Source organism: Herpailurus yagouaroundi, unplaced genomic scaffold (genome assembly GCF_014898765.1).
Source record: "Herpailurus yagouaroundi ecotype Mexico unplaced genomic scaffold, PumYag 250, whole genome shotgun sequence".
Lineage (NCBI taxonomy): Eukaryota > Metazoa > Chordata > Mammalia > Carnivora > Felidae > Herpailurus > Herpailurus yagouaroundi.
In genome coordinates, this window is record NW_024412467.1 from 25,901,175 (window position 1) to 25,916,233 (window position 15,059).

General features: G+C 37.0%; 1 protein-coding gene across 1 annotated transcript in view; it reads left to right on the plus strand.

Moving 5' to 3' along the window:
- Nucleotides 1-15,059, plus strand: part of EXOC2 (exocyst complex component 2) — a 277,362-nt gene that overhangs the window by 9,006 nt on the left and 253,297 nt on the right. The window lies entirely within an intron of this gene.

Genomic DNA, 15,059 nt, shown 5'->3' on the forward strand with positions numbered 1-15,059 from the left:
ACAGTCTTGCTCTCTCTCATCCCCCCCCGCCGCCCTCTTTGCTGCCGAGTGACAGCTTGTAGATGTTGCGTGCGAGGAGTTCAGCTGGCGCTGTGTGGTCTGAGTGTGTGGTCTCACTCAGTCGAGAGGCTGCTAACAGGGTGGATGAGAGAGAGCAAGACTGTTTACTTTAATTTATTTCGGATGCCGGAGTTGTGCCCAGAGTTTCTCCTAAACTTGATTCCATAGCTAGCAGCTTCAATCCCTCACAGCTGTGGTGCAGTCTCAACTCCCTGTCTTCTCCCAACAGGCACTTTCCATAGCATCTGCCTGTTTAATCCCTGTGGCTCAGAAATGTTAATAGCACTGCTGAGTGCTGTGATTATTTTGCTTTCACTATGTCAAGATATATGGCCTTGAAGAAGTTTCTTTTGAGGTCAAGCTAGAGAAGTAAAGCAGAGATTTTAAGTAAGTGACAAAGTTGATGTATTTTTAGAAATGGGAAAAGCTATTATACAAAATTTGGGTCAAATTAATCCAACTCTGCTCATGTAAAAGAATCTGGGAGTTGTGTGACGACAGTCTGTCATGTTTAACAATTTTAATAGAATTAACCAATTTAAGCTGACAGTTGATTCCTTGACCCTTTTTGAAAATCTGCATTGATTTTGGCATGCCTGTTTACTGTAATTATTATATTTGTCATATTGGCTTATAATACAGTGATATTGGCTTATAATACAGATCTGACAGGTTGAGACAAGTGAAACTTTTTATGCAGTAGTATAAATTTAGGACAATATCTTTTTTTCTAACTCTTTCATTGTAAATAAATTAGCAGTAGTATCTTGATTTTTGTTCCTCTCTCACTTCTGAGCATTATTACTAAGATAGTCAAGTATTTTGTCATTTAAGTAAACACTAGACTGTTGATATCACTTGGGATTTCGCATTGTTTAGCTTCTTTATTTCCCCATCTTCCCCACAGTCTTGCTGGAATGGAGTTGGTGTTACTGATGTGTTGTCTAGGACTGGAAAGTCTCGACCACTGACATTTTCCAGAGAGGTTAATATGTCTAGCTTATTGTTGTTCCACTATTTTCCCTGTCATTTTTGTTTTATTTACTTATTTTTTTAAAGTTTATATATTTTATAAACTCACCTCAGGAACCATGAGATCACAACCTGCGCTGCAGTCAGGAGTTGGATGCTTAACCGACTGAGCCATCCAGGTACCTCTTCCCCATTATTTTTACCCTGAGTTTTAGTTAATGAACTCAGTTTCCATCACTGGGAGGGTAAATAAAGTCTTTCTTACTCCCTCCTGTTCTTTCAGTCCTGGCCAAGGTTTTCTTTCTTTCATCTCATTTGATCTTAAATCAGAAGACTTTAGGAATTCAAGTAGTGTCAAATGCTTTTTTTTTTTTTTTTAAATGCTATCATCTTGTATTTCCTCTTGTGTCCATTTTTTGAGTGTTCTGTTTTGTGGTGAAAATGGTAATCTATTGCTCCCAAGAATTCTGAAGCAAAATTAGTGTTATGCAAACCATTGCTACTATCTAATCCTGGAACATTTTCCTTACTCCCCAAGAAAACTCTGAATCCAGTCAATCCTTTTCCATTCCCCCTTCTCTAGCTACCAATAATATACTTTATCGTTATGGGTTTACTTATTCTGAACTTTTATATAAATGCAATCATATAATATGTAACCTTTTGTGTTGACTATGGCAAAATATGTGCATAGTGTCAGTCATTACCCTATTTCTTTTACCTAATGAGTGAAAATTCTATAGATAGAAAAAACATTGATAAATGATGGGTATAGTCAAGTAAACATTATAAGTAGAATTGAACTTATGTTTCAGAAACTCAGAAATATTTAACAGGAGCTGTGAAATGCTCTAGGCTTATATTTTATAGAAATGCCGTGTCAGTCACCCAGCCCTTCCTTGTAGGAGTAAGTCATGCAGGGACCTATTCTCAACCTGTCTTGAACTGAACAATGCCATTACTAACTGGCTTTTGAAATTTGATCTAGAACTCTAAAAGGGTAAATCCTGATTGAACCAAATCCCTCCATTCCTGCTTTGCTTTTATTGGGCTAATGAACACTGAAAAGGAAGAGGAGCAGAGTTTTGGTCTATGTAACTGAGGTGGCAATTGGCCTCAACAGCAGTTGATTCTCTTTCAAGGGCAGAGAAACATTGTCTTTTGAGCTACACTGCTTTGGCAGCATTTTTAAAATAGCATTTCTAAGTGCATCTTTGTTGAATACAAGTTCATCTTTAGATCTAAGACAAAAATTACTGTCTTTGGAGTTTTCATTATTTAGAACCAAAAAGTAGAATTTTAAAATATATTTTTGGTTTTGCTCTTCTTTTTTATGTGTGGATTTTGACATTTGAAAAATCAAACTTAAGTCAGTTTTGGCCTAGTTTTTATAGAAATAAAGGATGGTTGAAAAATAAGTATTTTTCTAATGTAAAGAATTATGAGAGGTACAACTAATTTTGATTTAGACATTTAAGATATTGTTTTGAAAAGGACACAGTATTAAAGATCTGACCCTACTCATTAGAATTTCTGATTTTCAGGTAATTCTTTATGGAAGAGGTAATACAGTATCAAGTTTTTCACCTCTTGGGCCTTGTAATTAGAGGCCACGTTTGAACTTGACCTACTGTCACTCAGAGGTGACCCATAGAAGATGAGTTGTTCTGCACTTTGTGGTTAATTTGGATTCATTTCTGATTCCTTTCTGTGGCATGAACAAATAACTTGACTTTATAGTTAGCATTTCTGTATAGAGTATTAAGAGGAGCTGTCACAGTTTGAGTAAACTTTTAGGTTGTAGTTAGAAGACTCAATTTCTTAGTAGTTTTTGATTGCTAGTGTGGCATGGATTTATTAGTTTACATTTGATCTAACAAGGCTAACAAGTGATAGATTTACTGGTTTAAAAAATAGTGTGTGGGACACGGTACAGAATCAAGAAATGGTGTATATCCTGTAGTGGTACAAATCAAGCTGACATTCTGTTCGAAGACCACATCTCAATTCTCATAGCTAAAATTCCACATGGCTTAAAGTTTGCTGCTGTCCCTGAAGAGCCAAAAGAAGAGAGAATTGACAGCCTGTGTGTTCCCAGGTCTGTTCAGCCCAACCACTGTTTTACTGAGTATCTGCTTTGTTCTGGTACTGGACTAGGTCCTAGGAGTAAAGAAAAGAACATGATGCAGTCTTAGCCAAGCCCATTGAGGACAGTTCTTTATCAGAGACCTTGGTACAGCAATTCTTCCCCCCACCCCCGCCTTTTAATGTTTACTTATTTATTTTGAGAGAGAGAGAGAGAGCGAGTGTGTGTGTGTGCAAGCAGGGGAGGGGCAGAGAGAGAGAGAGGTAGAGAGAGAGAATCTCAGGCAGGCTTCATGCTATCAGTGCAGAGCCTGATGTGGAGCTTGATCTCAAACCATGAAATCATGACCTGAGCTGAAATCAAGAGTTGGACGCTAAACTCACTGAGCCACCCAGGTGCCCCATCCTTTCTTTTTTTGTTAAATGTAGGGAATATTATTTGTTATCTCTTTCATAAGAAAATAAATTAATAAGAGAAATCAACAGTTCCAGATCTGTCAAGAGGAAACATTATGTGGTCAGCATTACCAAGGAAGCTATATACTGCCTTGTATCCCCATTCATAAGGTTACTCCATACCATGCTCTGGAATTGACCTTTCTGTGTCCAAGGCCTTACTACATCTCTGAAAAATTTGTATACATGCTCACTGCCACAGGGAAACCAATATAAAAATGTATAAAAAACATGACTTTTCTGACCCCTCTACCCTCCCCAGTCTCATTCCCCCTGTAATGTTAACCTCTGGTGTCTATCCATCTCAGACTTTCCCATATCCATTCAAGCATATATACTTGTACAAAGGCAGGTTTTTTCTTTTTTTTATATATTTTTTTAATGTTTTATTTATTTTTAAGAGAGAGAACCTGCAAGTTGGGGAGGAGCAGAGAGAGAGAGGGACGGAGGATCTGAAGTGGGCTATGCGCTGACAGTAGGGAGCCCAATGTGGGGCTTGAACTCACAAACCATGACATCATTACCTGAGCTGAAACCAAGAGTTGGACGCTTAACTGACTGAGCCACCCAGGTGCCCCATAGTTACCTTTTTAATAGAAACTGTCTGTGCTAGAATGATGTCCATTGAGTCAATTTTCCCTTTCTTCCCAATAGACTCTTGACCAGTAAAGGGCATTTGATAAGCAGGCTAAAATTTTTCCAAACATCCAGTCAGAAGACTGTCCCATGGAAGCTTTATAATATATTATACATAATATAATGTATATACATACATACACAAAATGATTTAAAAATATACAACAAAGTTCCTTGAAGTAAGTATTCTAAAATGCTAAATGATTTGCTAAATATAGATTTACATATTTACATATATGCACACACACACACACACACACACACACACACATACACATACATGGCCCCTTTTAAAAACTAATTTGTTATAAATATTTTCTTGCTCTGGCATCTTTTTGTAATATATCACTTACTGCATAATATTTCCTTGGATGGGGCACCTGGGTGGCTCAGTTGGTTAAGTGTCTGACTCTTGATATCAGCTCAGGTTATCATCTCACAGTTTGTGGTTTGAACCCCATGTCAGGGTCTGCCCTGACAGTGTGGAATCTGCTTGGGATTCAGTTTCTCCTTTCTCCTCTTTATCTGCCCCTCTCCCTCTCACTTGCACATGCTCTCTCTCAAAAATAAATAAACTTAAAAAAAAATATTTCCTTAGATAGACCTTCATATTTTACGTAAGTCATTTTCTAGTTGTTTGGGATGTTTTTATTTTTTTCCCCTTTGTGTTAATAAATAATTAGTTATGGAAACCTTCATGCCTAATAGTCCTCATGGTTTGGATTATTTTATCCATTGGTCACCTTTTAAGAATGTTTTAAGTCTCAAAATATTAGCAAACCACATTCAACAGTATGTTAAAAGGATCATTTGCCATGATCAAGTCGGATTTATTATGGGATGCAAGGAGGGCTCAGTATTCCCATATCAATCAACATGTGAAGGATATAAATCATATATTTATCTAAATAGATGCATAAAAGGCATTTGACAAAATTCAACATCTGTTCATGATAAAAACTCTCAAAAAGGTGGGATTAGAGGGAATATACCTCAGTGTAATAAAGGCCTTATATGACAGTCCCATAGCTCACATTATATTCAATGGTGAAGAAATGAGAGCTTTTCCCCTAACATCAGGAATGAGACAAAGATGTCCATTTTACCACTTTTATTCAACACACTACTGGAAGTCTTAGCCAAGACAGACAAAAAACAAAAACAAAAACAAAAAACAAAAAAAGCAAAAAACAAGTAAGAGGCATCCAGATTGTTAAAGAAGAAAAGCTGTCACTATTTTCCGATGACATGATTCTATACAAAAAAATTCCTTGAAGACTCCACCAAAAACCTATTGGAATTAAATGCATTCACTAAAGTTACAGGATACAGAATTAATATACAGAAATCTGTTGTGTTTACACTAATAACAAAGTAGCAGAAAGAAATTAAGAAAACAGTTTCGTTTACACTTGTACCAAAAAGAATAAAATACCTTTGAATACAGTTAGCAAAGGAGGTAAGAGACCTGTACTCTTAACACTACAAAACATTGATGAAAGGAATTGAAGACCACACAAACATATGGAAAGACAGAACATGCTCACAGTTAGGAAGAACTAATATTGTTAAAACGTCTCTACTACGCAAAGCAATCTACAGATTCAATCCAGTCATATCAAAATACTAACAATATTTTTCACAGAACTAGAACAAATAATACTAAAATTTGTTATGGAACTACAAAAGACCCCAAATAGCCAAAGCAATCTTGAGAAAGAAGAAGAAAGCTGGAGGTATCACCCAGATTTCAAGATACACTATAAAGCTATAATAATCAAAACAGTATGGTACTGGCACAAAAATAGACATGTAAATCAATGGAACAGAATGGAGAACCCAGAGATAAACTCATGCTTACTTGGTCAGTTAATCTATGACAAAGGAGATAAGAATATGCAGTGGGGAAAAGAGAGTCTCTTCAATAAATGGTGCTGGGAAAACTGAACTGCTTTCTTACACCATACACAAAGATAAACCCAAGATGGATTAAAGACCTAAATGTGAAACCTGAAACCATAAAATTCTTACAAGAAAACATAGACAGTAATCTTTTTGACATTGGCCTTAGGAACATTTTTCTAGATGTGTCTCCTCAGACAAGGGAAACAAAGGCAAAGATAAACTACTGGGACTACATCACATAAAAAGCTTGTGCACAGTGAAGGAAACCAACGACACAGAAAGGCAACTTACTGCCTTTTGCAAATAATAAGTGGCTAATATCCAAAATATATAAAGAACTTACAGAACTCAACACCAAAAAACCAAATTAACTCAAAAAGTAGAGCACCTGAATAGACATTTTTTCCAAAGAAGACATACATATGGGTAACAGACTAATGAACAGATATTCAACATACTAATTATCAGCTAAATGCAAAGCAAAACCACAGAGATAGTACCTTTCACTTGTGAGAATGACTAAAATAAAGATAGGAAATAAGTATTGGTGAGTATGTGGAGAAAAAGAAGCTCTTGTGTACTGTTTGTAGGAACATAAATAGGTGCAGCCGTTGTGGAAGACAGTGTGGAGGTTCTTCAAAAAAAAAAAAAAAAAAAAACAACACAAAAAACAAAAAAAACCCAGCAACAACAACAGAGGGCTGCCTGGGTGGTTCAGTTGGTTAAGCGCTGGACTTCGGGTCATGATCTCATGATTCGTGAGTTTGAGCCCCACATGGGGCTCGCTGCTCTCAGTACAGAGCCCACTTCAGATCCTCTGTCTCCCTCTCTCTCTGCACCTCTCTCCCCTTGCGCATGCTGTCTCTCAAAAATAAACATTAAAAAAAAAATAGAAATATCATATGATCCAGTAATTCCACTGCTGGGTATTTACCCAAGAAAATGAAAACACTAATTTGAAGCGATACATGCACTACTGTTTATTGCACTATTATTTATAATGGCCAAGATATGCAAGCAACCTAAATTGGATGAATGGATAAAGAAGTGGTATATACATTCAGTGGACCATTAGTCAGCCATAAAAAGGATGAGATCTAGCCATATGTGCAAAATGGTTGGATCTAGCGGGCATTATACTAAGTGAATAAGTTAGAGAAAGGCAAATACAATATACTTTCACTTATATATGGAATCTAAAAAAAAACAAACAAAAAGTGGAAACAGACCCATAAATACAAAGAACAAACTGATAGTTGCTAGAGGGGAGGGAGAAAGGAGGGATGGGTAAACCAGGTTAACTGGAGTGGGAGGTACAGAATTCTAGTTGTGGAATAAGGCACAGTATGAATGTATAGCATAAGGAGTATAGTCAATGGTGTTATAATAGTGTTGTATGGTGATAAAATAAAAATTTATGCCTTTCTTTTTTTTTTTTGAGTCTTAGTGTTTTTCTGTTGATTTTGTGAGATGTATTTATAATAAAGCTATTCATGTTTTATTTTGAACATTTTCTTTAATTTCCCATTTGGCTTTTAAATTTGGTTGTCTCATTTACTAAGGTGTACATGTCTTTAAAAAAATTTTTTTAACATTTATTTTTGAGAGACAGAACATGAGGCAGGGAGGGGCAGAGAGGGAGGGAAATACAGAATCCAAAGCAGGCTCCAGGCTCTGAGCTGTCAGCCCAGAGCCCGACGTGTGGCTCGAACCCATGAACCGTGAGATCATGACCTGAGCTGAAGTCAGACGCTTAACTGACTGAACCACCCCAGAAGGCTTACATTTCTATATGATGTGTTCACTGTTTAGATTGTTCCATCAGGTTCAAACTTAGTCTTCCCATGCCCAAAGCTGTAATATACATTCACTCTTATGTTATTCTAGGTTTTTTTGCTTAATCAAAATTATATTTGACTCTTTAAATAACCAAGAATTCTTAAACTATATTGATGCTTGAATTAATGTAAGCAAGAAAATTATGCCTTGGACTATAACTATTTTGGGGATTCAAATTAATATATTAAAAATAAACAAGATGGGGCACCCGGGTGGCTCAGTCGGTTAAGCATCTGACTTCAGCTCAGGTCATGATCTCACAGTCTGTGAGTTCGAGCCCCGCATCAGGCTCTGTGCTGACAGCTCAGAGCCTGGAGCCTGCTTCGGATTCTGTGTCTCCTTCTCTCTACCCCTCCCCTGCTCATGCTCTCTCTCTGTCTCAAAAATAAATAAAAACATTTAAAAAAATTAAAAAAAACCAAGAAAATAAAGTAATTGTTTAGACTATTAAGCTTAGTATTTGACTATCTTGGGTATATATCATAGTCAGCATTTGGAATTGTTTCATTGGATTGTGAACTACAGTGCTGTGGCTTTAAAGAAGTAGTTTCCCTGGTCTTGAGATATAATTGTTTACGGTTGCAGTATTATATTCAGCCATCTCCCTCCTGCTTCTTGGGTCTTTCCCAAATTATGTGGCATGAATCTTATAATTTTCTTATTTCTTTGTTAATAACATCTCTTCTGTCTTAAAACAGATTAAGGTCATCCTCCTGTAAAGTTTCACATCCAGTCTCCAACATGACAGCACAGTTAACGACTCACCCAGCCCATAAATTCACTTAAAGTTGTATTTTTATATATGCAGAGGAGCAATGCTGTATTATTCTTATAATGAGCTTTAAAGTTTGGAGAGATTTTTCATTTAATCCTCTCAGGGTACCTGTGAAGTTAGCTATTATTCCCATATTATAGATGAGAAAACTAGGAGTTTAAAGGGGCCTGAATAAATCATATAGTTAGGATTTGCATCTGTGTCTTTTGACTTCTACTAGTTAATTGGCTTTTCTAGGGTTTTATTTCCTTCTCAACTGAACAGGTCGGTTTTTCTTACTAAAGTGTGTTCTAATGACATCAGTGTTCTTTACCCCATTTAAGTTAATTTGCTTTGTTCTGATAAAGACTGTTGGTGGTGCCCTTAATGGCAGTCTGCATCTCTTAGTGCATTAACATGGCCACACTGTGGAGCTGGGCTGAGAGGTCAGCTTGTCAGCACTTGTGAAAACTATTCTTTTTGGTGCTCTTTTCATATATGAAGTACATCTATGTGTGTGTGTGTGTGTGTATGTGTATGTGTATGAGAGAGAGAGAGATATTACAGACACAGGCACTTGAGCAAGATTGCCTACGTGTGAATCCTGCTCTTTCAGTTATTAGTTGTGGGATGTTAATACAAAGTATTAATGGGGTATCCTCACAGGGAAGTTGTGAGGATTAAAAGTTATTACATGGGAAGGATAATATAGCGTTCAATAATTATAACTGTTATTACTATTATTAATTGATGTTTGCTTATTATCTAAGACATGTGTTATTTTTTAATTAATGGCTATGTCCTTTACTGATGTTGTGTTACATTATATTGAAAAATATTTTAAATAAAGGCAAAAGCCATATTTGTTTCTAAATATACACTTCAAATGCTAACTGTCCATTACACATGAAAACTTTAATCCACTAATTAAGTGGTCAAGATCCCCCATAAAGTGTCATGTGGGAAATTGCAGAACCTTGCATCCTCAGAGTCACCAGGAGAACCTGTCCTTTCCAAAGAGTCAGTTTGGAACCATGGGTGATATGGTACACATCTCTGAGAATGAATAAAGCATCTCTTCATGTAGTCTGCAAAAGTCACAGGTCAGTAATCCTGGATTCTCCTGTCACTAATTTGCCTTGGATAAATAATATAAAAACATAACTGTGGCCAGATTCCCTTAAAACACTTGGAGTTAAGGAATTTCTAAATATTTTTTGCTTTCTTTCTTCCCTCCTGCTAGCCTGAGACTCTCTTTGGTGAAGAGCGAAGATTGGCATTTATTCATAGTGGCCCAGAAAAGATTGAAAAGGGAGGACTGTTTTAAATGTAGGTTTTATTATTATTCAGTTATAGTGAGGCCAACAGCAGGAGAAAAGGTAGCTCTTGAAAAGACAGTTTGTTATTCACAGTCCCTAAGAGGAGTGGGCATACCTTGCCAGGCAGGGTGGGAGAAGCCAGGGTTGGGGAAAGTACTAGGGTTGGTCAGTAGGCAGAAAGTGTGAGAATGGCTAGAGCCTTTATTGTGTTTTTCTTCAGAAGGAACAGGCAAGGCAGGGTAGGCAAGCTGAGCAAGTTTAGGATTGGATAGTTTGATTTTGGCAAACTACAGTTATCCTCAGGTGTCTAGTGTCTGGCCTTGGTGTGTTTAGGGCTGGGGAATGTTGTTCTGGACTGCAGGAGCCTGAGAAAAGGTAGGTGTGGACTCTGGATTGGTTGGTTTGCGTATCAAAGGCCTGCTTCTGCCAAGTTGTTTGCTCTCTAGGAATTAGCTAACCCTCTGAGAGGCAGTTCCTTTCCTAGTCTGCAAGGCCCCAAGATGTCAAAGCATTATAAAATACAGAAAAACAAAAACCATGATTAATACATGGACCAGGACTTTGTATCACAGCTTCACGATTTAGTAGCAGAGCAGAGCAAAGATCATAGTAGTGAATCATATTGACAATGAGAAGAGGCATAAATATGACCTAGAAAAGAGTATTGAGAGAAAGCATTTGATATCTAACCCCCTTCTCCCAATTATTTTTGAAGTTACTGTTGTGTTTTGGAGATACGCTTTCTTTTGTGTTTACCATAGTCCAAACTCATTTTTACTGGTAGGCTTTGGGAAGTGTTCACAGTCTACATTTTGTACAAGATAATTTTCTTATAGGGTGTGTGAACTCTTCAGAGGAAAAATGGCCCTCATGAGGTTTTTTAGAGTGGAGGGGTGGGGTTCGGAACCCACTGCCAAGAAAGAATCCTTGAAGATGTCTTTGGTGCAAGAAAGGTGATTTTATTAAAGCACTGGGACAGGACTTATGATCAGGAAGAGCTGCCCTGGGACCATGAAGAGAGACTGACTATATACTTGGCAGTTGAGAGAGGAAAATCATGGGTACTTGAGGCTTGAACTCATGAACTATGAGATCGTAACCTGAGCTGAAGCTGGATGCTTAACCGACTGAGCCACCCGGGCGACCCCCATTTTTTTTTTTTAATGTTTATTTTTGAGAGAGAGAGACAGCATGAATGGAAGCAGGACAGAGAGAGACACAGAATCCAAAGCAGGCTCTAGGCTCTGAGCTGTCAGCACAGAGCCTGACTTGGAGCTCGAACTCAGAAACCGTAAGATCATGACCTGAACCAAAGTCGGATGCTTAACTGACTGAGCCACCAGGCTTCCCCAGAATGAGCTTTTTAAGTTTAGGCACAACTATTACAACTTTTCAAACTAAAAATGAAAAAGCCACTGAAGCATCCTATAGGTTTTTAGTTCTAATAAAGTAAATATTAATGATGTTAACCTAAAAAATAAAACTTATTTTACTAGCAGAAGCCTCAGTTCTTTTTGCTGCCACAGTAAAGAATTACAGGACAGATAAATGAAAGTAAAGTGAGAAAAGTTTTATTAAAGTACACTCCAAGGGAGAAGAGGGCCAGTCAAGAGAGGCAAAGGCCCTAGAACTCCATTTTTTTCTTTTGTGTGGGTGCTAGGGTTGCAACATTTGAATGACAGGCTTGGATTATACAATAAATAGCTAACTAAGCATACCCTTTCCTGTGAAACCGCAGCAGTATTTTTATTCTAGAGACATAGGTCAAATAAGGGCAAGCACAACAAACGTAGCTCTTCCTCTGCCAGGATCTTGTAACCATAAACAGCCTGCTAGAGGGGTGAAATGGGGTTGTCTCTGGGCAGTCCTCTGTTGGGTCTTTCCATCAAGATGTCTAAGGTCCATCATCCTGTCACTCATGCCTAGCTTCCACGTAACAGTGATGGTTTCCCATCGTCTGAGTTGTGGCTGAGCTGTTGCTGGGCAAGGAGAAAATCTTCCATCTGCTGGGATAGTAAATTGGATTCTTCCTGCCCAGGAATGTGAAGTAAGCTGTAATGGAAAACTCCTTCAGGGCTTCCTGACTCCATCCTAAATGAGGTTTCCCTCAACTAATATTTACAGGTATATGGGAATTCTCTGTACTTTCTACTTAAATTTCCTGTAAGCCAAAAACTATTAAAAAGTCTATTCAGAAAAACATCTAACTTGTCAAGTCTTAAAAGAAACAAAGCTAAGTACCAACTCTCTCAGTTCTGTGCAAGAACTCTGATTTAACAGACCTTAATTTCTAGAAGGGATGTTAAAACGATTTTTGAAATTCTTTTTGTAAGCGTAAGTAATATTTGGAGGATTCATTCAGTTTTGTATCATTAGGATTTACAGGATAAAAATGCCATCGTATATGCCAATGTTTTTTACTTTCTCTCTTATTTTCTTATATGTTCTAATCACTGTGAGGAAAATGCCAGTGCTGGAAACAGAAGGGAACCTTAACGTATACCTGGAAATTCAGACAGTTTCAGCTGCAAGTCTTTCAGATTATAATCCTGTTGAGGCAGGGGATGCTGACCTGACCTGCCATCACCTAACAGGGGTTGATAGACTTTTTCTGAAAAGTGAGATAGTAAATATTAGGCTTTTTTTGGCCTTAAGGTTTTTATTGCAACTACTCATCTCTCCTGTTGCAGTGAGAAGGCAGTCATAAACAACATGGAAATGAATTCACGTAGCTGTGTTCCAATAAAGCTTTATTTACAAAAACGGGTGGGCAGACCAAATTTCTTGGTTGCTGTAGTTTGCTGACTCCTGATCTAAAATAGACACTGGAGAAGCTCAGTGAATAAGTAAATGAAGAGATTTAAGAAGAGAACTCTCAATAAATTCCCCAGTTAAGACATTTGTGGACTACATTCTCTGACCAAAACAAGTAAACAAACTCTGGAATAAGAATGAAGCAAGTAAAAGCTGGAATTAAAAAAAAAAAAAAAAAAAAAGTTCGACAATAAACTGTTAACTGGAAGTTTTTAAAGTTTTCTAAAGTTAATCTTGGATCAAAGAAGAAATAAAAACTGCAACTACGGATCATTTACAAATGAGCAATGCAACCACTGCTTGCCAAAATCTATGGTGTGACTAAAGCTATAAGTAGGAAAAATGGTGGCCTTAAAAGTTATTACTAAAGGAAGACTAAAACAAATGAACTAAGTATTCAATCTAGACAGGTGGGAAAAGCAAAGCAAAATAAAATGCATGGAAGAGGACTTAAGCAAATGTTGAAGCTGCAGGTTGAAGCTATAGGTAATGAACACCTCTCCTGTAAAAAGAAGGTAGAATTTATAACTTATATCAAGTTCTGTTATTATAAAAGATCATTAAAACAGTGAGCATTTACAAATCTAACCATGAAAAAAGAGATATTTACAGACAGCTATTCAAGAAAGTAGTGTGATATTAAATTTGAAAATCAGAATGAAATGTCTAACTTTCTGAAACATACTATTTTAAGATTTATAAAATATGGTTCCATAACCATGAAGAAAATTCTCAAATAATCTTAGCTAATGATGCATTAGATGTAGATTGTTTTACAAGCAAGCAACAGGAAACATATAAGGAATAGAATATTTCTATAATTAAACAACTGTAAGATAGCAGATAGGAAAACTTCACATTCTTTCTGTAAGGCCAGCATAGCACTCCAGATATAGTAAATGCTCAGTAATATTTGTAAACTACTGAATGCTTCTTGATATTACAATAAATGAGCAAATATGTACAAGAAAAGATAATTTCTGACTAACTGAAAATAAGATTTAACATATAAAACTCTTAAAGTAGTAGCAAATCAAATCCAGGAATGTTTAAAGGATTGATAAAATGGAACCAACTAAAGTTTATTCCTAGAATATGAACTACTTCATTAAGAAATTTATTTCAATTCATTATATTAATAGGTAAAAATAAAGTTATGTCAAAAGATGCTGTGAAAATATTTGATAGATTTCACTGTCCATTTCTAATTTTAAAAACAGATTTTCAGTGAACTGGACTTTGTTCACAGGACAGTGATCCTGAACTTTTCAGGATCGAAAGCTGTTTTCTGTAACATAATTGTTACTAAGTAATACAATAGCAAACAGCCTACCTAATGGTACAGTACTAGAGCGTATATTCTCTTTTTTTCTCTTTAAGATTTTATTTTTTTATATTAAATATAATTTATTGTCAAATTGGTTTCCATACAACACCCAGTGCTCATCCCAACAGGTGCCATCCTCAATGTCCATCACAAACTTTCCCCTCTTCCCCACCCTCAGTATTTAAGAGTCTCTTATGTTTGCCTCCTTCCCTCTCTGTAACCTTTTTTTTTTCCCTCCTTCCCCTCCCCCATGGTCTTCTGTTAAGTTTCTCAGGATCCACAAATGAGTGAAAACATACGGTATTTGTCTTTCTCTGCCTGACTTACTTCACTTAGCATAATACTCTCCAGTTCCATCCACGTTGCTACAAAAGGCCATATTTCATTCTTTCTCATTGCCAAGTAATATTCCATTGTGTATATAAACCACATCTTCTTTATCCATTCATCAGTTGGTGGACATTTAGGCTCTTTCCATAATTTGGCTATTGTTGAAAGTGCTGCTATAAACATTGGGGTACAAGTGCTCCTGTGCATCAGCACTCCTATATCCCTTGGGTAAATTCCTAGCAGTGTTATTGCTGGGTCATAGGATAGATCTGTTTTTAATTTTTGAGGAACCTCCACACTGTTTTCCAGAATGGCTGCACCAGTTTGCATTCCCACCAACAGTGCAAGAGGGTTCCGTTTCTCTACATCCTCGCCAGCATCTATAGTCTCCTGATTTACTCATTTTGGCCACTCTGACCGGCGTGAGGCGGTATCTGGGTGTGGTTTTGATTTGTATTTCCCTGATGAGGAGTGATGCTGGGAATCTTTTCATGTGTCTGTTGGCCATCTGGATGTCTTCTTTAGAAAAGTGTCTATTCATGACTTCTGCCCATTTCTTCAC